This window comes from Sapajus apella, unplaced genomic scaffold (assembly GCF_009761245.1).
Source record: "Sapajus apella isolate SASKATOON/1434 unplaced genomic scaffold, GSC_monkey_1.0 scaffold81, whole genome shotgun sequence".
In the NCBI taxonomy this organism is placed as follows: domain Eukaryota; kingdom Metazoa; phylum Chordata; class Mammalia; order Primates; family Cebidae; genus Sapajus; species Sapajus apella.
In genome coordinates this window covers 5,563,044-5,587,708 of record NW_022437021.1, presented here as the reverse complement: position 1 = coordinate 5,587,708, position 24,665 = coordinate 5,563,044, and the positions used below count along the sequence as shown (strand labels likewise).

At 38.3% G+C, this 24,665-nt stretch overlaps 1 protein-coding gene across 25 annotated transcripts in view; it reads right to left on the bottom strand.

Moving 5' to 3' along the window:
* Window positions 1-24,665, bottom strand: part of MTERF1 (mitochondrial transcription termination factor 1) — a 469,560-nt gene that overhangs the window by 15,362 nt on the left and 429,533 nt on the right. For 19 of the 25 annotated variants that reach the window (XR_004261225.1, XR_004261224.1, XR_004261216.1 and 16 more), the window contains one exon: window positions 23,929-24,330. The exons of 2 other annotated variants lie outside the window; for them this stretch is intronic. The gene's annotated coding sequence lies outside the window, so the exon portion shown is untranslated. 4 more of the 25 variants (XM_032253079.1, XM_032253080.1, XR_004261223.1 and 1 more) reach the window with 3 other exon arrangements.

Below are 24,665 nucleotides of genomic sequence, written 5' to 3'. Positions count from 1 at the left end.
GCCTCCACTTCCCCACAGACTGGCACAGAGGGCAATCATGGAATAGGCAGGGAAAGTGACTGGAGGAAGACAGAAAACAGTTTCTACTCCCCACACCCTTAGTCTGTGCCACGACTTTCTACTGCCCAGGTGATGTTAAGCTTTACAAAGTCAAATGAGGCCAAGGAAAGTGTCCTGGCCCAGTGGGCTTCTGCAAATGCACATACACATTATGGGCGTGCACACGCACACATAACATATTTTGCTTTCATGTTTGAGAAAAATAATGCTTTGTTAAATTCAGTCACATAAGAACCAAATACCAGAGGACACATTTCCAGTGCAAAAATTGCTGCTTAATTCTGTAGACTTTTAGATCAGATGTAGAAAAACACCAAAACTACAAGGCTTATATTCCAGAGAGGGGCATGAGAAGGAAGGAAGGTTTAAGCCGGGAAGAATGCTTGACAAGCAATTTCAATGGAGCTTTATATTTTCAAAGCAGTTTTAAATCATGAAGTAGCCCACCTAGTTATCCTGAAAAAATAGGTCAGCATAATATTTTCTCAGGTGAGGAAACTGAGATACAGTGTTCAGTGGCTCACCCAACATGTGTGAGTAGGGTAGAAACACAATTTATGAATTTCCATCTGGAGACTCAGTCAGCGAGGCTGCCTTATTCCCAGAAAGAGAAAATACAAGCATTTAGCAACTTTTATTTTATATTTTTATATGCTAACAAGGTTAAATCACCACTGCTGTAGACCAAGAAATCTCAAGCATAGCATGTGATAGCATACCAAAGGGTAGAGTTTGAAGCTCATGATTCTTCTCCATCCTCATCTCCAGTTCAAGTGTTCTGTTTTTGGGATATAGTGGCCAAAGCAGTTGCTGGACAATCAGGAGGCCTGGATTCTAAGATCAAGCTGTATGACTTTACAAGACTATTTAAAATTTCTTAGACTTGCTTTTTCATCCTCAAAAGGAAGATAACACTTTTGGAAAGTTTTTTATTTGAAAAATGCCGAAAATAAAAATAATCAAATTGCCCATCATTCCACTGCACTTTTTGAAGCATATATCTATAAAAAGAGTGGCATTGGGGGAGGCACAGTGGCTCATACCTGTCATCCTAGCACTTTGGGAGGCTGAGGCAGAAGGATCTCTTGAGGCCAGGAATTCAAGAGCAGCCTGGCCAAGATGGCGAAAACCCATCTCTACTAAAAATACAAAAATTAACTGGGCGTGGTGGCTCATGTTTGTAGTCCCAGCTACTTGGGAGGCTGAGACACAAGAATCACTTGAACCCTGGAGGTGGAGTTTGCAGGGAGCTGAGATCTCGCCATAATACTTTAGTCTGGGCAACAGAGAAAGATTCTCACTCAAATAAATAAATAAACAAACAAAAATAAAAATAAGAAGTGGCACTGCCCCTTTTCTAGCCCAACAACACCATCACAAAGCTTGATTCATATCTTTCTAGGCTCAAATAAATTCATAATTATATAGAATGTGAGATTTCTATTTTTATGATTTTTTAAATGGAAAAATGGAATCACATCATAGATGTTATTCTAAAACTTTTTTTTTTTTAATTTAACAATATGACATTATTCCACTTCACCCTGATTCTGCTTTGGTGGTTGCAAAATATTCCATTGCATGGATGATAACTAATTTGTCTAGCAATCTTTTTCCATGGTCTTTTGTAAGGTCCAAAGAAGAAGGTACATGAGAAAGTGCTTTGTAAAACCATAAGTCATAGTTTAAATATAGTTCATTATTTTGATTATCAAACAAAAATATATAACATAACTATACTGGTTTTAGCTTCTAAGCTCCAAATGTAAACACTCTTGATGTACAAAGGGAGAAGTAATATGCTACCTGTAATGCAGTATCACCATGGTCATCTGAAAGACTGATTTATTGCAGGGGTTTAGAAAGAACTATTGATAGTTGAGTGTATAATAAAACTTCTAATGGGTCCTTGCTGGGAGTGAAATCCATTTTTATTCAATGGGTAGCCTCTATTTATTCTGATACCTTATATTCTAAAATAAATTTTTAAATTCCTATAGGTTGTTCTTGTAAGTACAAATGAATTGAAGGCTAACACTATAAAGTGAAGTGTGTGGAGAAAAGGATGTACTGGTGTCATCTGATACAAAGAGTAAAATGAGCTTTTTGGTTTTTGTTTGTTTTGTATCTGTGTCTTTATTATGTTTGTTTTATTTTATTTTAAATTATCCCTGAACTAGAAGTGGAGCATTAGCAGGTCTTTTGTCAAGAGACAGAAAATTGTAAATTTTTATTTACAAAAGATAGTAATTTTTATTAAAAAACAGAAATGGAATTTTCTATTTGATATGCTATTTACAAATTTAAAATAAAACTTTTACCATTAAGCCTGCATATAAGGGAAATACATGGGTCTTAACTTCCCAAGTACACTAAGATTGATTAATTGGACAATTCTCCACTTCATTGTGTCTATGGAAACATAAGCGGTGGTGTACAACAGAATTTGCCTTACTACAGTGACTTAGGAAAAGTGGGGACACCTGATGGAACCTTCTCCTAAAGACAGGATTGAGATATACGGTTTATAATCTGCTTAATAAACAGTGCAATCCTCTTTCTTGTCTAAGGGCTGAAGGACAGAGGGTAGACAGCCTCTGCTACTACCCACCACTCTAAAAGTTCCAAATTGCAGGCTGCAAGCTAGATCTCTGGGAACATGCCCTTCGGTGGAAGGAGAATGCAGCAGAGTCTAGGCCACGGCCACACAACCTATGGACACATGCAGCCAACCATTGATGGTGATTGCGGTTCTCGGCCTTTATTCCTCCATATCACACATGACTGATGTTCACAAGCTCAGCTTGTGAATACAGACAACCACAACCGGTAGGTGCTATTCCTGGCATATTCTCTTTGCCTACCAGTCAAGAAAACATGTCAGAATGCAACGGAAGTTTACATTAATATAGAGATAGTCTGTAATCTGTTCTGATGTCTGAAAACTTTGGCGCTTTGTGCACAACCAATCATGACCCCCCAGTATGTCCCAGTGCAATAACTCAGGACCATTGGACAAGATAATTGTTTAGATCTCTGGACATATGACATCTCTGACTCTATAAAAGATAGACAGATCCTAGCTACAAGCAGGAAGTAATTCCTCATAGGATTTTGATTAACCAGATTGATTTTGTACAGAAACATCCAGAAGGCTGGCTCAGAACTGGGCTTTCTCTCCCACACATGAAACACAACATTTCTTAACATGTGGCCTAGAGAAAACTTCCCTTTGCTCCCCCTCCCTGTCCACAAACTCCGAAAGACTTATTTGCTTCTGGCTGAAGCCGCATTTGCATAAGATGGTTACAGAAAATAAGTGGAAACCCAGTTCTGCAGCATGCAAAAGTGCATTCGGGGAAAGGTTGACAGAGCACAGGATCCAAAAAGCCAACGAGACCAAGCATCAAATAACTGAATATCTACTGTCCCTTTCCTGGTCACTCCCAATTTTTTTTTTGATTCTAGGTCACTGAATAAAAGTTTTTCATGATAGTCTCTTCTAATTAAACTTATCCAGAGACAGTTCTAAAAATGTGCCTCTGGAAAGCAAATTTATGGTGTTATCCTCACCCTGTGAGAAGGGAAGAGTGGAGTTCTTCACATAAGACTCTCTCCCGACCCCGCAAATAATATATTTTCACAATTGGTGGACATTTATACCCCTCTTGTTGAATTTTATCTCTGTTGTCCTGTTGAATGCTGATCTTATTGCACTTAAATATTCGCCCTTGCAAGGGGAATGTCATTAAATGCTGCTGCTTGCTGAGCTGCTGATTTTGCATGGATAGAGTACTGTGATGATGCCCCGCTGAGCAAATCCTCACAGGAAAGGAAGTTACACTCACGTTGTTACTCTCCCTTTGTAAAGAAGTTCTGTATTTCGTCTTGTGTTTCTGAAACATGAAGACACATGTCATAAAAATGTTCTGCATATAAATGAAATAATGTAAAGCAATTATGATGCTTAAGAATGCAATGGTATGATTATGAAATGTAGAGTGTTAATGAATAAAATATATTTTAACTTGTTCAAAATTACTTGCCTCTTTTCTGAATTCAATGTGTGCAACTAAAATAAGGAAAGATGCCATGTTGAAGTGGTGTGTGAAGGCCAGAAACCTAAACACAACAGAGGCAAAAGCCAGAAACTAAAAAGTCAAGTTCACTGTGTTATCTATACTGGCTGTTTATATGGCTCAAATTATGGGGTTAATTGACACATCTCCACTTTACTTCAGGCTGTATAGATGGAGCTTTGTCAAAATTAGACGCTTCATAAATGGCTCGTTTGATGTTATCTTTGAATTCATCTCCTTACCAAAGAAGGGCTATTAAAGCAGCTTCTACAGTGGTAACAATCTTTCCAACCAAAGTAAAACGGCTAAATGCTTAATAGGCCCAATTTTCTGCGGAAGCCTCTGTTCACTAACCCCCTGAGGCAAAGCTGCTGAGAATAAGGATGTAGCAAACTGTAGCACTTACGGAGCCAAAGGTAGAGGTGGGGTAGAGAAAGGCGAGTGAGTAGATGGAGCTTTTTCCCATTTACCTTCAGGGCACTTGGTAGTGATAATGAGACTATGAATAATCAACTTAATTCATGACCTTAGGGCACTCAACCTGTCAGGCCACTAGTGCTCTTCCTCTTTACACCTCCATTCTCTCCAACCTCCTCTCCCTTTTAGCCCGTCTTTGGGACCTGTTGTCAAAGAACATTGACATATCACCCAGGAATCCTTCCCCTTCCGTCCGCCATGCTTACAAACCATTGCCCATCTATAGACATCTTCCTTCTGTTAGCCAAGGTAAACTCCTCCATCTGGACTTTGCAGCCCATTCCTTTATAACTTCTCAGGTTCCAATACAAATGCCCATCGATGATAGACTGGACAGAGAAAATGTGGCACATATACACCATGGAATATTATGCAGCCATCAAAAACGATGAGTTTGTGTCCTTTGTAGGGACATGGATGAACCTGGAAACCATCATTCTCAGCAAACTGACACAAGAGCAGAAGATCAAATGCTGCATGTTCTCACTCATAGGCGGGTATTGAACAATGAGAACACAGGGACACAGGGAGGGGAGCACTACACACTGGGGTCTGTTGGGGGGAAATAGGGGAGGGTCAGTGGGGGGGTGGGGAGTTGGGGAGAGATGGCATGGGAAGAAATGCCAGATATAGGTGATGAGGAGGAAGGCAGCAAATCACACTGCCACGTGTGTACCTATGCAACAATCTTGCATGTTCTTCACATGTACCCCAAAACCTAAAATGCAATAAAATAAATTTAAAAAAAAAAAAACTTCTCAGGGGCTATATACCCTGTCAAATGCAACCTCCCTTTTCTCTTCTATATTCAACTGAGTCGTTTAAATTGTAGACTTCTCTCTGACATTAAATATTGAAAATTTCATTCCACCAGAGTAGGCTTGTTTTATTACAGGTACATCCCAAATATTGCATGGGATATATTTATACTGAAAAAGTATTTGCTGTTTATCTGAAATTCAAATTAAACTAGGCATCCTGTATCTTTATTTGCTAAATCTGGCAACCACAAACTAGAGAGGTCTTTCTTTACAGCCCACTTCAGAAAATAGTACTATTTTCTGCAGACAGTTTCTGTCATCTTTTTTTATCTTCATACATGATCACCACTGGGCGTATCATATGTTTTTATGTTTGCTCATTGTCTGTGTCTCTCCATCTCCCCACTAGAATGTAGGGGCCATGGAAGCAGTAGCTTTCAAAATTTTCTGTTGCATCCCCATTGCCTAAAACAGGGTGTAGCATGACATTAAGATTTAATTAATAGTTTTTGAATAAATAAATGCTTGAGTTTCTCTTATTTTAAAATAATTGTCACTCAACACCACAATCTCTCTAGCTCTACTCCTTCTTTTCTCTCTCCCCCTTCAGAATCAGATTTTTTAAAACAGGTCTTACTATTCACTGACCCTATGACTTCATCTCTCAATTCCCTGTCTTCATACTCCATTCTGGCTCTGGTTTTATCATTCCACCAGCTCTGGATAAGGTCACCAATTACCTCCATGTTGTTAAATCACTTGGACATTCTTTACCCCCATCTAATCTCCCAAGATGTGATGCTATAAACCACTTCCCACTTCACGAAATAAACCCCATTTCACTGGCAATGCAGTCTCCTGGTTTTCCTCACTCCTTCTTAGTATCCCTTGTTAATTTGTCCTTCTCTACCTGGCCATTAACATTTGGAGTTAGGCCAGGTGTGGTGGCTTACATCTGTAATCCCAGTGCCAGGAGTCTGAGATCAGCCTGGGCAACATAGTGAGATCCCATATCTGCAAAAAATTTTTTTAAAAGAGCCAGGTGTGGTGGCATGCACCTGTAGTCCTATCTACACCAGAGGCTAAATCAGGAGGATCGCTTGTTCCCAGGAGTTTAAAGCTAGAATGAGCTACGATCATACTACTGCATTCCAGCCTGGGTGACAGAGCGAGACCATATCTCTTAAAAAAAGAAACAAAAACAAAGTTGGAGTTAGTCTAGGCCCTGTTTTCTCTTCGTTCTATATTCTCTCCCTTGGGTAATCTCATCTATGCTCATGGCTTCAATGACCATTTATTTACTGATGACTCCCAAAATATCCAGCCCAAATATTTCAGAGTCATCAGCAAATAAACTCAATTGTCTAAAACTGAATTTAAGACACCCTCTGCTCACCCTAACCCTGGTTGTCTTCTGTTGTTTCACATCTCATTGAATGACACCTTCATGCATCTAAAGGCACAAACCAGAAAACTAACAGTCATCCTGGGCACCTGTAAATCTCACTTCCCAAACAGTTCTTCAATCTATTCATTTCTCTGTATGTCCATAGTCACCTAGTACAAAAAAGTGTGACCTCTTGCTAGACCACTCAACAGCTTCTTAACTAAAAGAGCTATATTCATTGACTCAGATCTCCTTTCAATCTGTTCTCTACATTTACAACTAATGTGATATTTGTTTTCACCTGTTGAAAATTCTTCCTTGGGTTTCTTAGGGGCCCCCAATCTCTCTTTTCAGTTTTATCCCTGCTACTCTCTCATTCTTTCAGCTACAGCAACACTGGACAGGAATTAGATTCTTAAATGCAACAATACCACTCTATAGAGAGGGCTAGACGAGAAATTAATTACAAAATAATGAGGCTCAAATAGTGAGGTAGTGAGAAATAACACCGCATATGAAAATCAGCCATCTGTGATCCGCCAAAACTATCATATGAAATTTAGGGTCAAAAGGTCCTTCACATATCATCTAGTCTAATTCTCTCCCCACAAATAAGAAAATGAGGGCTCAGAGAGAAGAGACTGACCAAAGTCACACAGCTATTCAGTGGCAGAGCTAGGAATAAGCCTTCAAACTCAATAATCAATAACTTTTTCAATGAAAAATTTTTAATTTTTTTTAATTTTAAAAATTTTATTTCAATAGTTTTGGGGGAACATGGAAAAGTGGATGCATGGAAAAGTTCTTTAACGGTGATTTCAGAGATTTTGGTGCACCCATCAACTGAGCAGCATACACTCTACCCAATGGGTAGTTTTTAATCCCTCACCCCCTCCAAGTCTTCCCCCAGAGTCTCCAGAGTCCATTCTATCATTCATAGGCCTTTGCGTTCTCATAGCTTGGCTCCTGCTTATAAGTGAGTACATATGATGTTTATTTTTTTCCATTCCTGAGTTACTTCACCTAAAATAATGGTCTCCAACTCCATCTGGGTTGCTGTGAATGCCATTATTTCATTCCTTTTTATGGCTGAGTAGTAGTCCATGGTATACATACCACATTTTCTTTATTTGTTGGCTGATGGGCATTTAGACTGGTTCCATATTTTTGCAATTGCGAATTTAGCTGCTATAAACATGTGCGTGCAAGTGTCTTTTTCATATAATGACTTCTTTTCTCTGGGTAGATATCCAGTAGTGGGATTTCTGGATCAAATGGTAGTTCTACTTTGAGTTCTTTAACAAATATTCATCCTGTTTTCCACCATGGTTGTGCTAGTTTACATTTCCACCAGCAGTTTAAAAGTATTCCCTTTTCACCACATCCATGTCAACATCTGTTTTATTTTTTTATTTTATTTTTATTATGGTCATACTTGAAGGAGTAAGGTGGCATCACATTGTGGTTTAGAGATGCATTTCCTTGATAATTAGTGATGTTGAGCTTTTCATTTCATGCTTGCTGGCCATTTTTATATCTTCTTTTGAGAATTGTCTATTCATGTCCTTTACCCACTTTTTGATGGGATTATTTGTTTTTTTCCTTGCTGATTTGTTTTTAGTTCCTTGTAGATTCTGGATATCCGTCCTTTTTCAAATGCATAATTTATGAAGATTTTCTTCTACTCTGTAGGTTGTCTGTTACTCTGCTGATTATTTCTTTTGCTGTGCATAAGTTTATAGCTTAATTAAGCCCCATCTATTGATAATTGTTTTGTTGCATTTGCTTTTGGGTTCTTTGTTATTAACTCTTTGCCTAAGTCAATATCTAGAAGAGTTTTTCCAGTGTTATCATCTAAAATTTTTATGGTTTTATGTCTTAGGCTTAAGTTTTTTATTTGAGTTGATTTTTGTATAAGATGAGAAATGAGGATCCAGCTTCATTCTTCTACATGTGGCTTGCCACTTATTCCAGCATCATTTATTGAATTGGGTGTCCATTCTCCACTTTATGTTTTTGATTGCTTTGCTGAAGATTAGTTGGCTGTAAGTATTTGGTCTTATTTCTGGGTTCTCTATTCTAATCCATTGGTCTACATGCCTATTTTTATATCAGTACCATGTTGTTTTGGTAACTATAGCCTTGTAGTGTAGTTTGAAGTCAGATAATGTGATGCCTACAGAGATTGTTTTGTTTTGTTTTTTGTTTACTCTTGCTTTGGCTATGCAGACTCTTTTTTTTTTTTTTTTTTTTTTTTTTGGTTCCATATGGATTTTAGGTTGTTTTTTCTAGTTCTGTGAAGAATGATGATGGCTCTCTGATGGCAATTACATTAAATTTGTAGATTTTTTTGGTAGTATGGTCATTTTCACAATATTAATTCTATCCATCCATGAGCAGAAGATATGTTTCCATTTGTTTGTGTCATCTATAATTTCTTTCAGTAGTGTTTTGTAGTTTTCTCTGTAGAGATCTTTCACCTCCTTGGTTAGGTACATTCTTAAGTCTTTTATTTTACTTTTTTAAGTTATAAAAGAAACTTAGTTCATTTGATTGTCACCTTAGTCATTGTTGGTGTATAGCAGTGCTACTAATTTGTGCACATTGATTTTGTATCCTGAAACTTTACTGAATTCATTAATCAGTTCTAGGAGCTTTTTGGATGAGTCCTTAGGGTTTTCTGGGTATACAATCATACCATCAATGAACAGCTAGCTTGACTTCCTCTTTACCTATTTGGATGCCCTTTATTTCTCTTTTCTTTCCTTCTTTTCTTTTTCTTTTTATTTTTTAGGGGGCTGGGGGTGGGTGAGATGTAGTCTTGCTCTATAGCCCAGGCTAGAGTGCAGTGGTGCAATCTCGGCTCACTGTAACCTCCACCTCCAGGGACCCAGTTCAAGCAATTCTCCTGCCTCAGCCTCCCAGTAGCTGAGATTATAGGCATGTGCCACCATGCCCAGCTAATTTCTGTATTTTTAGTAGAGATGGGGTTTCACCATATTGGCCAGGCTGGTCTTAAACTCCTGATCTCATGATCCACCCACCTCAGCCTCTCAAAGTGCTGGGATTATAGGCATGAGCCACTCCACCCAGCCGGGATGCCCTTTATTTCTTTCTCTTGTCTAATTGCACTGGCTAGGACTTCCAGTGCTATGCTGAATAGAAGCGGTGAAAGTGGGCATCCTTGACTTGCTCCAGTTTTCAAGAGGAATGCTTTCAACTTTTGACCAGGTTGAAAAAGCCTGCTAGAGACAGGTGCCAGTATATGGATGGGGCCAGGATTGGAGCCTCGGTGGGACAACTGATTAGTATATAAGTAAACAACAGGATCCAGAACAAACCAACTGAAACTCCACCTTCTGAGTCTGACACATAAACTAACTGGGATTTTCACAAGGACTTTCTTCTTTCTTCCATAAGTACTAAAAATAATCAATTGGGTATCCACTGAAAGTTACAAAATGAGGGCAATAGACTTAAGCACTACTATTTCCTCACAATTAGGCAAAAGTTCATTGGAAAGACCCTAGTCCATTTCCTTTCAAAGGAAATTCCAAACTACAGAGCACAATTCATACTTTGAAACCAAAGTTGTCGTTCAACCACCAGAGGAAGCTTTCTGGAGGACTCTTCTATTGAGATCAAGAGAGGCTGAGTAAATACCCTGTGTATGCTTATCACTATGAGCAATGAAGCATAAATGAGTATGAAAGTTGCCTTTTGGTGTCAAAAGACCTTACAAGATTCTTTTCCAAATGGGATTGGAATTATTAGTAAATTTTTTGAGCTGAAAGGCACTGTTTATCAGCTGTAAGTATTTCTAATTGGTTTCCAGGGAACACCTGTGTTAGGGTTATAAGCATCAAAGGTGATAAACAACTTAATTATCCTCCTAGAACCATTAGGAAAAAGTATCACTGTTGGTGAGCTTTCTTTGATGCCTTCTTTTGAAATGCCATCCTGCTACTATTGCGGGGCTATTTGTAGTTTATTTTCTGAAGCTTTCATGCTCTCTTCATACATAGAAAAGGCTGTTAGAAGTAGATTAATGAAATTAATAACATTTGCACCACTGGTCAAGTGTATCTTAAGCTACATTGGACATAGCTCCTCCTTGGAGAAGTAGCAAGTTAGAGGTAATCAGAAAACTACAGGATAATTGTTTTTTTTTGTTTGTTTTTTTTTGTTTGTTTTTTTTTTTGAGATGGAGTCTTGCTCTGTAGCCCAGGCTGGAGCACAGTGACATGATCTCAGCTCACTGCAACCTCCGCCTCCCAAAACCACAGGAGAATTTTAAGAGATAAGGGCAAAAAGTATGTGAGAAGATATAAAGGCCTTGGTACAACACCTATTTCTTTATCATGGTGGTTTCTGAGAAAAGGGAGTTGCCAATCTAGGAGGCTGTTGCAGGCAGAGAAGGAGAGAATTTTGTATTGTCTTTATTTTCAATAATTGTCTTTAAAAATTATTTTTTCATGAAGATAATTTGGGACATGAAAGCAAACTCTGGTAGCAGTGTTAACAGACAACACTCTAGTCAAAATACCTTTCTTATAATTGCACCTTTTGAGAATGCTTGTTTTATTTTTATTTTTTGCTTTCTAGAATCCTTTATTCCAATACAGTGTCCATGGGAGGAGTTTTAAAAAGTCACTGCTATAACAGAGAACAACCTTTCTGCAGAAGACAAGGAACAATCAGAACACAAGATTTGAGTAGAGGCCAGAGATGGACTTTTCCTAATTGGGTTTTAGCTCAGGACTAATACTGAGTTACTTAGCATTTTGGTCTTACCACCCTCTTATTTCTCTATCACATAGAATAATTTTCTGATTCACACTTTCACTAGTTGAAATGTCTTTTTACCTGGCAGAAATGAATTAAAAATCATGTTTTGAACTCCTCAAGAAGAGGTATTATAGAAATTCAGGGGAATTCACTATAATCATTTTTAAGTATTTCATGTTTTAAAAACTGCTGACTGTGATAAAAATCACAGAGTTGGAAAAGGACCACAGGGAATCCATTCCTGTCTCACTGCATGAATGAGGAAACTGAGGCCCATCTGTGACATGAAGCGAACAGCTCAGGGCTTTTGCCAAACTACCCGTGGCCTTCTCACTTGATTCTGCCGAGGGAAATCATGCACCATGGCTGGGACTAGGATCATGTTAAATAACTGTCTCCACATGATATCTTTGGTATTGGATAGAATTAAAGGGAAGCACAGTGGCCACCATCCTTTCAGCCCTGCCTCAAATTGGCAATCTACCAACTAGACCAAACATTAATTTCCCCAAACCATTGTGAAGCATGAAATGTGATATCACACACACACAAAAAAAATGTCAGCTGGACATTAAAATCAGAACTTAAAAAAATACCTAACTTAATCACTTTGGATTTAAACAGAGAATAAAGCAACTGATACTCCCTTGGCACGACTTGATCCAAAAGGGATAGGACCTTCTTTTAGCACCAGTAGGTCTATTAGGATGGGGCTCCGGGCTCATGACAGGGCTTGTCTCCCTTCACAGTTATCTGTAGCATCATCAATTACCCCTTCTCCTTCTCCCTTGTTCAACTGGTCAGCTTTAATTTCTTTCTGAATGTTGGCAAAAATTTTTTATTGAAAAACAAATGGTCCAGCAATATCTTTTTATATAATACAAGCTTAAAAAAGGAGAGTGTATGTGTGCTTCAATCTTATAATTCCATATTTGATTTGTGGTATGTTTTGGTTCCAGGAAGGCATTTTAAGAATCCTGGTTATCTCAGACCTAAATACCCCAGTTTGCAGACAAAGGAACAAGTAGACAATGTCATGCTTCCTGCAGATTGCAACACCCCTGCTCTACCTATTTCCACCACAACCTTACTTCTGAGATCTTTCTAAAGGAAGCAGGCAAGAGTGATCCTTCTTCCTGAGTTCCAGTTTTATACCAGAGAAAGATAGACATCTTCCTGTTCTGGGTTCTATTACTACTAACAGAGAAAGGGCAAAGACTATGAGTCTCACAGTCTTTAACTGGCAATCAGCCCACGGCCACCCACACTTGACTGCCTGGTAAATTCTGTCTGCCAGTATTGATAATGGTTGTTGACAAACTCACAGGATTATGGCAGCTTGACACAAACACTTTGAGAAGAATAAATAATGTTTGTTTTTTTAGTGAATAAAACTCATATTTAAGAATTCTGCAGCTCCAAAATACCACCCCCGAGTTTTCCTCAGGCCTTTTTTTCTACCCTAAACACAACAAAGAGACAGAACACAAGTTCGCCAGTAACTGTGGCTCTCTGTGACAATGACTTTGCAGATTCCCTTAAGGGAGCCCTTTCATTCTTAGAATATTTGCCCTGATTTATTTATGCAGTTGTTTTATAAAATAATTATACCTATGGCTATTAAAATGACTAAATTAATAGAAGGATTGCTATCCCAGCATCTTTCTTCCCAGTCAGTCCAGGATTAGGGCTTTGGGTTCAGATCAAACCTCAATACCTGCAGAAAGCAAAGCTGCAACCCAGGTAATTTCTGTCTTGGAAGATTTTCTTTTTTTGTAGGGGAGATTTTTCATTTCCACTCCTTACTTCTAAGCTACTCCCTAATAATTTTTGTCCCAGATTAGCCCAGAGCAACCTCATTGTATAATAGCATCTGAAGAGTGTCTGACCCCCCTAAGGAGTACATCTCATAATGCCATCCTACCTCCTTTACTGAAACTATAGCTTGCCAGATCATCAGCATTCTTAGCCAAACTGTGTATCCCATATCCATTTCCTTAAGATCTTATAGATAATCAGTAAGAGATTTAATACACCAGCACATGATAAGGTTACAGGGGCAATATCATATAGCTCTTAAGAGTATGTGATTTAAAGTCAAACTGTAATAATTGCAACTTTTTAAAGGCTCCATAAAGCAGAGCTATCATTATTGGATTGTTATTGTTATAAACAACAACAGCAACAATGGCTATTAATGATGTACTGACCATCGTCTCCAAGTAGTATTGTTTTTCTAGAGGCTTTCAATGATCTTACCCTTTGAAGGGAGGAATGTGAAGTTTCTGTTTCTAGATACCCAATAAGGGCATGATTTTGCTGAGATTTCTTTTTTTTTCAATCTTTCTAGAACCTCTCCTGTCCTGCACTGAAGGCTGGGCCTGCTCAGGGTTATTGGGGTCTCCAGCCTTGATCAGTTAGAAGCTACAGGAAGGGCTGAAATATCACGCGGCAGATACAGAACTGGCCAGATCGGGTAGCCAAGAGTGTGGCCACTTTAAGTCTCCTTACTTCCTCTTTTCTCAAGAGCCCTAAGTTCCAAGCTGAGATTCATTAGGTATCCTTAAGCTCCATGTAGGATGAGCAGATGAGAAAAGTAAGGAGTTTCCTTTCTCTAACCCCAAGAATTTTGATATTCCACATGAAAGAGTTTTCAAGAAATGAAGACTGCTTTCTAACGTGTGTGTGTGTGTGTGTGTGTGTGTGTGTGTGTGTGTGTGCGCGCGCGCGCGCATGCGCATGTAAGTATTGGACAAATAAACACCACCCCCCTCTTAATCCACAAGAGGTAGCACTGGAATTAGTATCTGAGCCACTTGTAAGTGGAACTAGCAGAGTGGTGATAAAATTCCAGAGGGAGCCATTGTGCCCCACTATTTAAGATTGATTGTGGGCCTTTCTCATTTCTGGTGCAGTAACTAGAGCATCCTCATCTGCAAGGATGCTAACACTAAGCCATGTTCCAAGAACTAATGCTTTGCTGGCTTTGGCTACTACATTGTGCTGGCTCTAAAATAGAACATATTTCTCAAGTGAGTTAATGTCTATTTACCGCTTTGTTGTAATGTGTAATTATCATAAATGACACTTAATTGTTTAATTACTAGACCAAAGGGTAGATAAGAACTTGCTGCAAGGAAGACATAAGACCAAACCTCTCTCTATATAAAAAGGTATATATATATATAATATATACATATGTACCATACATGTTCATACATATCTAGAAATGTTTTTATATGAGTGTTATGTATAAATCAATACTTGCACATATTTTCAACATCCCAGATTGTCATGGGTTTGATTCAGTGATCATACAAATGGATTGCAGAAAAGATGTAGCCAAAATAAAGTAAATGGTTTGGTTGGCTCAAAATGTGAACTCGCTTTAAACAAGGCTGCTTTAGTAACAGTGTTACTACCAGCCTATTACTAAAGACTACTCTGTTGAGTAACATTATCTTGTCCTCTTGTTCCTCTCCTATTTGAGAAAATAATTCACAATGTGGGGAGAACCTAAAATGACTGGAATGCACATAGTGCCAATCCCATATGGAGGGAGGGTGGGCTAATTGGAATAAAGTTTTTTTGCTGGAGTCTAGTACTTACCCAAAAGACAGGCTGATCCTTTGAGAAAATATAAAGAAAGGAATATCCGCTTAAACTCCCTCTGTGACTTGTGACACATAGTTCCTGCAGGTCTTAAAGGAATATTTACCTCCCTTTCACACGAAGAAAAGATATAAGACTTGAAAATTTCAAAGCAATTCCAGGAATGTGCCATTCTCACAACCAAATCTTTTCTGAGACACTGTTCCTTGTGGACTCTTTCCCAAATACAGTTACTGTAGGCTTTGAGCAGTCATGCCAGCTAACCGTGGCTGATAGTCACAGCTCCTGTTGATTAAGCACTTACTACATTACAGGTGTTAGAGTAAGTGTTTTACCTGTATTCATTCTACTTATTTCTCACGATGATCTTTTTAGGTCCATGCTACTCTTATTTGCAATTTACAGATAAGAAAACTAAGGCTTGGAGAGGGTAAGTCACAAGCCCATTGGCACACAAGTAATAAGTGGCAGAAGCAGGATTTGGACTCGGGCAGTCAGACTCCTGATCTCATCACCTTAACTACCACTTTACAATGGTTTGGAACTCTTGCTAAAGGTTTCAAAAACTCAGAATAGATTAGAGAAAATACATCGGCTTCCACAAATCTTGAGTGTTCTCAGTGGCTGATGAAAAATATCTACCAAGCAAGTGAAAAAACAATAGCAACAGAGGTTCTGGTGAAACCAGTCTCATTGTGACTCAGTCCTTAGGAACAAACCAAGACTCCTGTTTCCCCCCTGCCTGGTGCTGACTGCTGCAGTAGAAGCAGAGGTGCAGTGCAGGTTAATTGTTGGGTAAGTGTGTTTAGCAGCTCCCACTCCTGGGGCTCATTAACCACAAATGTGACAAGCATTACAGAAATGGTACAAGTCACCCAGAGAAGAACTGGCTAATGACACCAAGCTCACGCTCCCAAGCCCAGAGGTACGTTACATGTTTCCTTTAAAGGAATCTTTTAGTGTTATCACAAAAAGACAGTTGAATCTTTATATTTTGTTAGCTCCCTGGTACCATCATATGTGTACTACATATCTTGAAAAGAGGCTTGCGATGTCATGAAACACACAGCATTTTATAATTATCCTTTTGTATAAAGTCTTTTCCTAATTGTCTTCCTAATGTCTGAGGTGACTCTACTCATTTGAAAATTGCTTAATTTGGCAAAGGAGATTTTATAAGACATATGGTCTGCAAAGCTAGTCTTATCCCTGAGGAAAGAGTGAAGAATGCACTCATATGTTTTGAGGAAAGGGGATTTTTTTTGTGTGTATTCCTTCAACAAAGTTATTTGTTTATATTCTTTTTCTATGTGGACCTGCTATTTTGGAAATTCTTCTATGTGATTTGCTGTACATCAACATGAATATTCCCTGTTAAATTTTCCCATCTTCCATGTTATTCTTCTATGTTGTTTTGGGTACCCAAAATTCCATTCTGAATGCACTCATATTCAGATCTCAAATTTGGTGAAAACAATACTGGTAATCAAACAGCAACACTGTTGCATAAGTGTCTTCTTATCCTACCATGCAGATAATTATTTTTGAATCAGTTAGTAACTTCCCTAGCTTCTGCAGGCAAATGTGGCTTTAATTTATTAAAAGCTCCTTGAAGGTCATAGATGACAGGCATGCCAAATGCAGGAAAGTGACACATTTTTAAACTGAAGTTTTCATTGTTGCCATATCATGTGACCAATCCACTTGTGTGAATTTTTCTGTAAATGCAAATAAAGACACTAAAGGTAATAGTTCTGCCCAACATGATCCAACTAACATGATGCAAGTATCCTGTATACAACCAAAAATGCTTTAATCCTTTCCCTAGAATCTGGCTCTCAGGACTTTAACATTCAGAATTTTAATGTTCTAAAATTATGGGATTGTAATTTTTAAGATTTTAGATGTTAGGGATTTTGATCTTTAGAGATTTCAGAATTTGAGATTATGACATTTATTTTGGATTGTGTCTTTCGGGATTATGATCCAATCCATTTCATGGAACCACAGAGAAGACCATGCTAAAAATCAAGCCCAGGATTTAATTGTAAAAGTGTAGAACCACAAAGGAGAGTGAATATACAGGTTCAACAGATCTCCTATATCCAAGTCAGGACCTCAATAGGAAAAAAGAGTAGATGGGAACATTTTGATGAACCAGCTGATAATCTTGAACTACGAGATTCCCACAAAGCCTCCTTCTAGGGCCCTTCTTCCTGGAGGAGAGCAGTGGCTACCTGCTTGGAGACTATTCATAAGATAATTGTCTCTTTGAGATCTGCCTCTAGAATTCCTCATTCCCTCTAGACTGTTGACGAAGGAGAAGTCTCAGCCCAGCCCAAGCACTATTCCTGGAGGAAACAGCTTGTCTGCCAAAAGAATTGCAGAAACCAGTTCAAATGATCTGGTAAGAGTAGAGGGCTATATATGTGGAACTGAAGCTTAAGGGTCTTGGACTGGGATGAGGACATCAAGGCTGGACAAAGGAAAGTTTACTAACATGGAAGAAACTAGCCATGATCAGAATTTGATGCCCTACAAAGAACCCCTGGATCTCATTCCAAGGGTCTGTTGAGATGTGTGTTAAGGCTTGGTGAAGAGACTGTTTACATCAACTGCTATGGCAGAAAATCACCTTCCCATCATCCTTTTCCAGATATAAATCAGTTCATAGATCCAGAGTTTAGTGACTGATGAGGAAGCCAGGATCCCTTGAGGAAGGACCCTTCAATGCCACCACCAGTATATATAGTAAATATTCCTTTGATTTTTTTTCCCCAAATGTATTTGCAGCGGAGTAACTTTGCACTGTTGGAAAGGGAAAACCCAGACTTTTCAAAGCCTGTTAGATAAGGAGTTGGGGTTGAAATTATACCAAATGAATTGAAATGCTATCAAAGATATCTGGTTAGAGTGGGAGCCCATCTAGACATAGTGATAATGGAATTTTAGGTCAAGTTTGTTTCACAGTGTATTAAAGTGTTCACAGACCCATCCTGAGGTTATTGTCCACATTCTGAGTGTGTGTAACTGAGTTAAACATATTTGTCAGGTGATAGAGCCCTCACACTCGTTCCTAGATTTGTAGTATAAGGGATATTATGAGGGAAGGGCTAAGCTGAAGTCCCTGAAACTGTCTCTATCACCATCTAAGACAATAAATCAGAAGTAACACTGCATGCCAGGAAGAATTGCAGAGATTAGTAACACAATCAAACACCTGAAGAATACAAGGGTGATGTTTTCCATCATATCCCTGGTTCAGTTTTTCTGTATGCTCATTTCCGGGCATACCTAGCCCTGGGAAATCCTGAGAGCTCATGGTGGATGATGGTGAATTATCATAAACATAACCAGATGTTAATGCCAATGGTATCTGCTGTGCCAGATGTGCTCTCTTTACTGCAAGAGGATTAGCAGGCCTCTAGTACTACGTATGTGACAATCTCGCAGATGTGTCTTTCTCAGTGCTCATGAGGAGGAAGGATCAAAACAGCTTACTCTCACATTGTAGAGACAACAACTAGCTTGCAAAATTTGTGCTTCCTGTTCCCACACTCTAAGGTCTGGTTTCCACTGCAGGGCTGAGAAGGGAAAGAGTTGCTTCACTGGGTGCACAGAAAGGGCTCCATCAAACTTGAGGCTTCAACTACCACATTTAGGCTTCTTGCAGTAGTGGACCAAAGGCAAATAAATAAATTACTATATTGGCAGTGGTAATCAACCCTGACTGCTATGGGGAGTGAGAGCTGCTGCTATACAATGCAGACAACGAGGAGTATGTCCCGTATCAATGAGCTGCACTTACTGGCATCTCTCTTGATTCTGCACACTCATATTGGCTCCTCCTCCTTCCCTGCCTCACTCTCCTTGTCCCTCCCTGCATCTCCCGGTAATTGCACCCCCTGACAAAATAGTAATACAGAATCCTTTGCATTGGACTCCACTTTCAAGAAAACCCAGGCTCAGGCTGCTGTAACACTCGCAGGTTCAAATGTACCTATTACACAGAGAGAACACATATACCAGACATTTTACATATTCCATTTCACTTAATCTTCACAGCAATCTTGAGAGTGGAATAATTATTTCTGCCTTCCAGATAAGGAGACAGGATCAAATGAGTCCAAGGACTTTCCAGAGGACATCCAGTTTATGTGTAATACAGCCAGATTTGGAACCAGGAAATGTCTAACTCCAAAACTCAGTCTCTGTCCTCTCACGGCCTAGGTCAGCAATAATAAAGATGAATGCTCAGAAAGAAGACAGTGCCTCCTCTTATGTCACTCTGACATAATCCCCTTTGCGTTATTAGTGGTTGGTTTTCACTTTAAGATTTTGTTTTTCTTTTTAATATATAATTTAGTACACAGTGTATTATTTAACAGGTAAATACTGTAGGAAAGTTGAAGGGAACAATAGAGTATTTTCCAGGAACCTACTTAGGATTCTATCATTCTGAAATGGGTGATAGAAGAAATTGAAGTATTCTCCTTTTTAAAACTCAAGATTTAAGAAGTGAATACAAAGATAAAGTATAAAGTCAGTTCATTAAAATATTTTCTATTTCAGAAAATTATTTGTTTTAAAATAAATTCAACACAATATGAGGCATGAAAGAAGAAAAATACAAAACTTTATTATATAAAGTTTGCTTATGTCACCAAATAAACTAAATGGCAATACAGTAGAAAGAAATATAAGCCATAAAGGAAGTGAGAAAGGTTAAAGGGGTCAACAGTAATTAAATGGTGACTGAAGCTGAATGGAAATTGATCTGTATTAGCTGGAGGCCATTCCTGTCTTTTAGAATGTTATGCATCAGTGAAGAAAGAAAAGAAATGTTTCTGCTATTTTGACATGAAAATCTGTTATTTCAGAGTCAAGGTTGCTATTCAAGAAAGCAGTAGATTCTCCGCACACACATTCTAATAATCTACACCTGCTGGCAGGTATTGAAATAGATAAGATCCTTTAATAAGTCTCTGTGGGGCAAAGAGTCATAAGAACTTCATTGGTTACTGGCTGTTTACCCTCATGAAAGCTTAAGGCAGATTGACTCAATCCAATGCAAATAGTGACAGCTCTAGCTATTAGCGGATACAGCCTCTGATGCATGGTCATCTGTCCCCAGGGAAGTATCTGCTCAATAGGGACTCAGCTGACAGCAGGAGGCTGAAAAAACTTGTGCCCTACTTACAATCCTGTCATGGTGTTGCTTCTAGATATTAGGGCTTTCTGATTTAACATATCTAATAGGAAACAAAGCTGAGTGATGTTTATAATTTTTATTATGAATGCTAACATTCCAAACAATCAATCACTATTATAAATGATGATGACAGTGACTACCATTAATTCAGTGCCTACTTTATTCTGGGTTTTTTAAATTGCTGTACTTAAACTCCGCAAGACAAGTGTTATTGTTCAGACTTTCTACGTGAGGAAAGTTCAGAAGAAATAAGTTACTTGCCTAAGACAAAGGCTGAAATAATAAAACTAACCTACGTTCCTCTCTGTTCTGTCCATTATACAATGTGGCTGCTGATTCTCTCCCTGAAGTCTAGAGAAGCATGGGCGGCCTTCAGTAAAAATCTTACAGGTTACCAAAGATATATTACAGAGTGGAGTTAACAGGCATGCTTGGAGTGGTGAAGAAACAAGATTTGGGTCATTGCCATAGAGCATGGCTGAATCAACAACAACAGCAACAAAAATAACAGTTGATTAACTGTAATATGTGAGCCACAATCTTTATCAATTGATGGGAAAATGTATGGTCAATCCTAGAAGGCCATTCATTCATTGAACATCCATTTGCTGAGTGTATTCTAGGTGTTAGAGTTGCACCAGGTGCTGGAGTTAATGACATAGCTAGAAGGAGTTTTGATATTAGTAGTACTCATTACATCAGAATGCTGTTGTGCTTATGGTAACTACTCTAATTTTTAGCAGTCCAATACAAATGGTCGGCTAGGGCAGGTATTTTAATCTGAATAAAGTTTATAGATCTGCATTTTGATTCTCAATGTAACTCTCAGCTGAAAGCACCTGGAAGTCTAGGTTCTTTTTATAGACAGTCATAGAACACCATGGCAGAAACTCCCAGTTTATTATCAAGCCTATTTCCTCTTCTTTCTGGACACATGATTAGAATACATTTCCCAGCCTCCCTTGCAGTTGGATGTGGCCATATGACTGAGTTTTTTGCCAATGGGAAGTCAGTGAAGGTAATGAGCACCATGTCTTCCCCTGGTCCATGGACATTGTCTGTGAAATTTTTCCTCCATGCTTTTTCCCTGGTCTCTGTCTTAATGCAGATGAGCCTAGTGACCCTAAAAAACACGTTAAAGATATCAGGGCCATACATATAAAGAATCTGTGATGCTGAGTGGCTACTTGGAAGGCCACCGTTCTTAGAATCCCAAATTGAACAATTATATGAGGAAGAAATCAAGTTAAGACACTGAAATTTGGGGAGTTATTACAGCAGTTAGTATTATTTTAATACAAATACTAACATATGTGTTTGACAATATTTATTTGAGCACTATTACATAGTTAATTTCCTCTTACCTAATTCTAATTCAACCAGCAGATAATATGATTCTATTATTACTTGTAGGTCTTCTAATTTCAATAATCAGTAATGCATGAGCTATTTCGAATCACATTTCTGAGATTTTCTCTTACTACTGATTTGTTGTTTGGACATTTATGTTGTCCTCCACTTGGATTAGATGGCAATCAAGTAAGGTAATCAACAGTGGGGTATTTTAAAACACAACAGAAAAATATTAAGTTGAGAACCTAAAGTTTGTGGCTAATGAAAGAGAAATTCTGTGGCCTGGGAAAAGACTTTCAAGTATTTTGTTTTGACTGCCTCAAACTAATGAAAGGAAAGAACATCAATATCCTGGAGAAACACAGTGGGGACTGGCCTGCAGGAGCAGAATGTGAGATCCCTTGACTGAATTCTGAATATCTCAAAGGAAATGATGTTGTTTCGTCAGTTCATTTAAAGATTTGAGACAAAGAAAGCTAAGCCAACTCAACAGGTAAGCCAAGTCACCGGGTGAAGAGCAAGAACTCCTGGCCCCTTTCAAATTGGAGGCAGTCAGGTGTGGCAAAAAGAGCATGGACTTTGGCATCAAACCCTTCTATGAATCTTCACTCTTCCACTTGCTGGTATTCAAGTTTCTTTTAACAACCTTGAATTCCAGTTTTCTCACCAGTAAACAGGGAGTGATAATAGCCACCTCTCAAAAACACTGTGAGGATTAGAGACAAACTTTTTGAAGTGCTCATAACTAAACTATCTCTAAGTATGGTAGTTAGTATGAGATTTATTATTAATTCCTTGTCCTATGTTTGTAAAAAGCACACAAAGAAAGCTTGAACCAATTGCACCAAGGTACAATATAAAACAACTAAACATTTAGGCTACTGGCTTTACAGTTTCCTTTTCTCATTTGTGCCACGACAAATTTTAGTTCATTTTATTCTGTATCATTCAACAATTAAGGCAAAATCATGGCAACCATTTCTAATAATCTCTTAGAAATGCTATTCAACAAATATTTCTCAAGGGGCTTCAATACGCAATACTTTGTGCTGGTTTCTAAATATGTTGAATACTGCATTTTATTTGGTTCTCAACAGTTATTTGTAACCCTCTATTGTCATCAAGATAAAGAATTACCCTCTCTCAGGAGAATGGAGACTTTTTTTTTTTTTTTTTTTTTTACCTTTTAAAGAACTACTTCAAGGACCATTGAGAGATAAAGGTGTTTGTTGCTATCACTGCTATAACCTTATTCAACTCTCAGTGTCCCCTAGTGATGTATACTACACAGATAAATGAGCATCTTTAAAATACTTAGAAGCATAAGTGGAAGTTAATTTGTGTAATGTGTATTTTTAATTATTTGAAATTGTAGAATAATACTAAAATTATTGTAAGAAGTAGCAAAGAATAAAGAAGGGGCAAAAAATTAACTTTATTTCTGCATGTCACAAAGTGAATATATTCTAATATTCCCTTGACCTGAAGTTTACCACAGACTTAGAGGACAGTATGTTTGGTTTGGGCATGGTGTAATTTTAGAATGTATGTTTTGTATTGCGGTAATCTTAGAATGCAAGCTTTCTCAAGGCTGGGACTGTCCAGTCTTGCAGATGCTTTAAGCTCTATTTAATCAAGGCTTATTCTTTGATTATCCCAATATTTGTGCCACACCAACCTTGTGGTGGACTATCACCATGGTTATCATTAATCACCACTACTGAGGGAATCAGATCAGACATCCTGTTCATCCCCCACCTGCCTGAATTCCATCCTTGACCTGACGAAGAAGAACAGTGAAGATAGGAAGCTGTAGTAGGCAGGTTTGTAATACCCAGGTAATATTTCATATTAGCAATGATAGAAGCTCCTGTCTTGCCTCTTCCACAAACTACTTAGAAAGGCACTTCTGCTGTACATCTCTTTGGAGAGCAGTGGTGATCTGAAGAAATGCCTCCTCTTGAAAGAACTCTTTTTATTCACAGTAGAATACTCTTGAATTTTGCAGATCATCAAACACACAAAAAAAGTTTTTTTTTTTAATAGTTGAGGAAATAAGCCTAAAGAAAATGTGTACCTAATCCTATTAGCTGACTTAATGTAGAATTATTAAAAGCCTTGATATACAGGATTTAACACAATCTTTCTAGCAGGGTATGATGTAATCTGTTTTTGTTCCTCAGCTAGCAGATGGCTTACCTTTAAGTAATTTCCAATATGTTAAGAGATCAAAAGCCATCCTCTTGCCACCGAGGCAGTAATCGTTCTTCTCTGCTGGGGGTTGCTTGGTCCTGTGGTAAGGATATGCAAAGGCTCCTGGCATTTCCAAAGATAGAAGGGCGACATTTCTTCAGACTTTGAAGTTAATAATCCTTCAGAAGTTGAAAACTAAGGGATTTTTCAAAACCCTTTTAATGTTCTATATGCCATGTGTGAAAGTAAATATCTGTAAGAAATCACTGAGGGCTGGTGCTATGCTTGGAGGAGCACTCTGCAACTTTGTGTGTCACGGACTGGCACAATCTCTTATTGCTGAGGTGTGGAGAGATTATGCTTCCATTCGGTAATGTTCTTTGGAGATTGACTGTCTTCAGAAGGAGGCTGGAAATAAATGTATAATTCATTGAATTTTACAATGCAATGGGCCATTGCTGAGCTCACACTACTGCAGTATTGACAGGCCTAGCCTTGTAATCAAGATATGACTCTTCCTAAGCTTGGAAGCTTTCAGGGGCATTCTCCAGCATTTGTCCAGTTGCTGAAAATGATCTAGTGGTTAAGAATGCAGTACATTTGCATTGGGGATTCTATTTGATCTTCTCTAAGAGAGAAAAAAATGTTTTGTACTTCAACACTTTAATATGTTCCTAATGGATCCAGAGCACAGAGCATTTTTCAAAAATCAAATTCAGATTTTCATGACACGCTGAGTCACA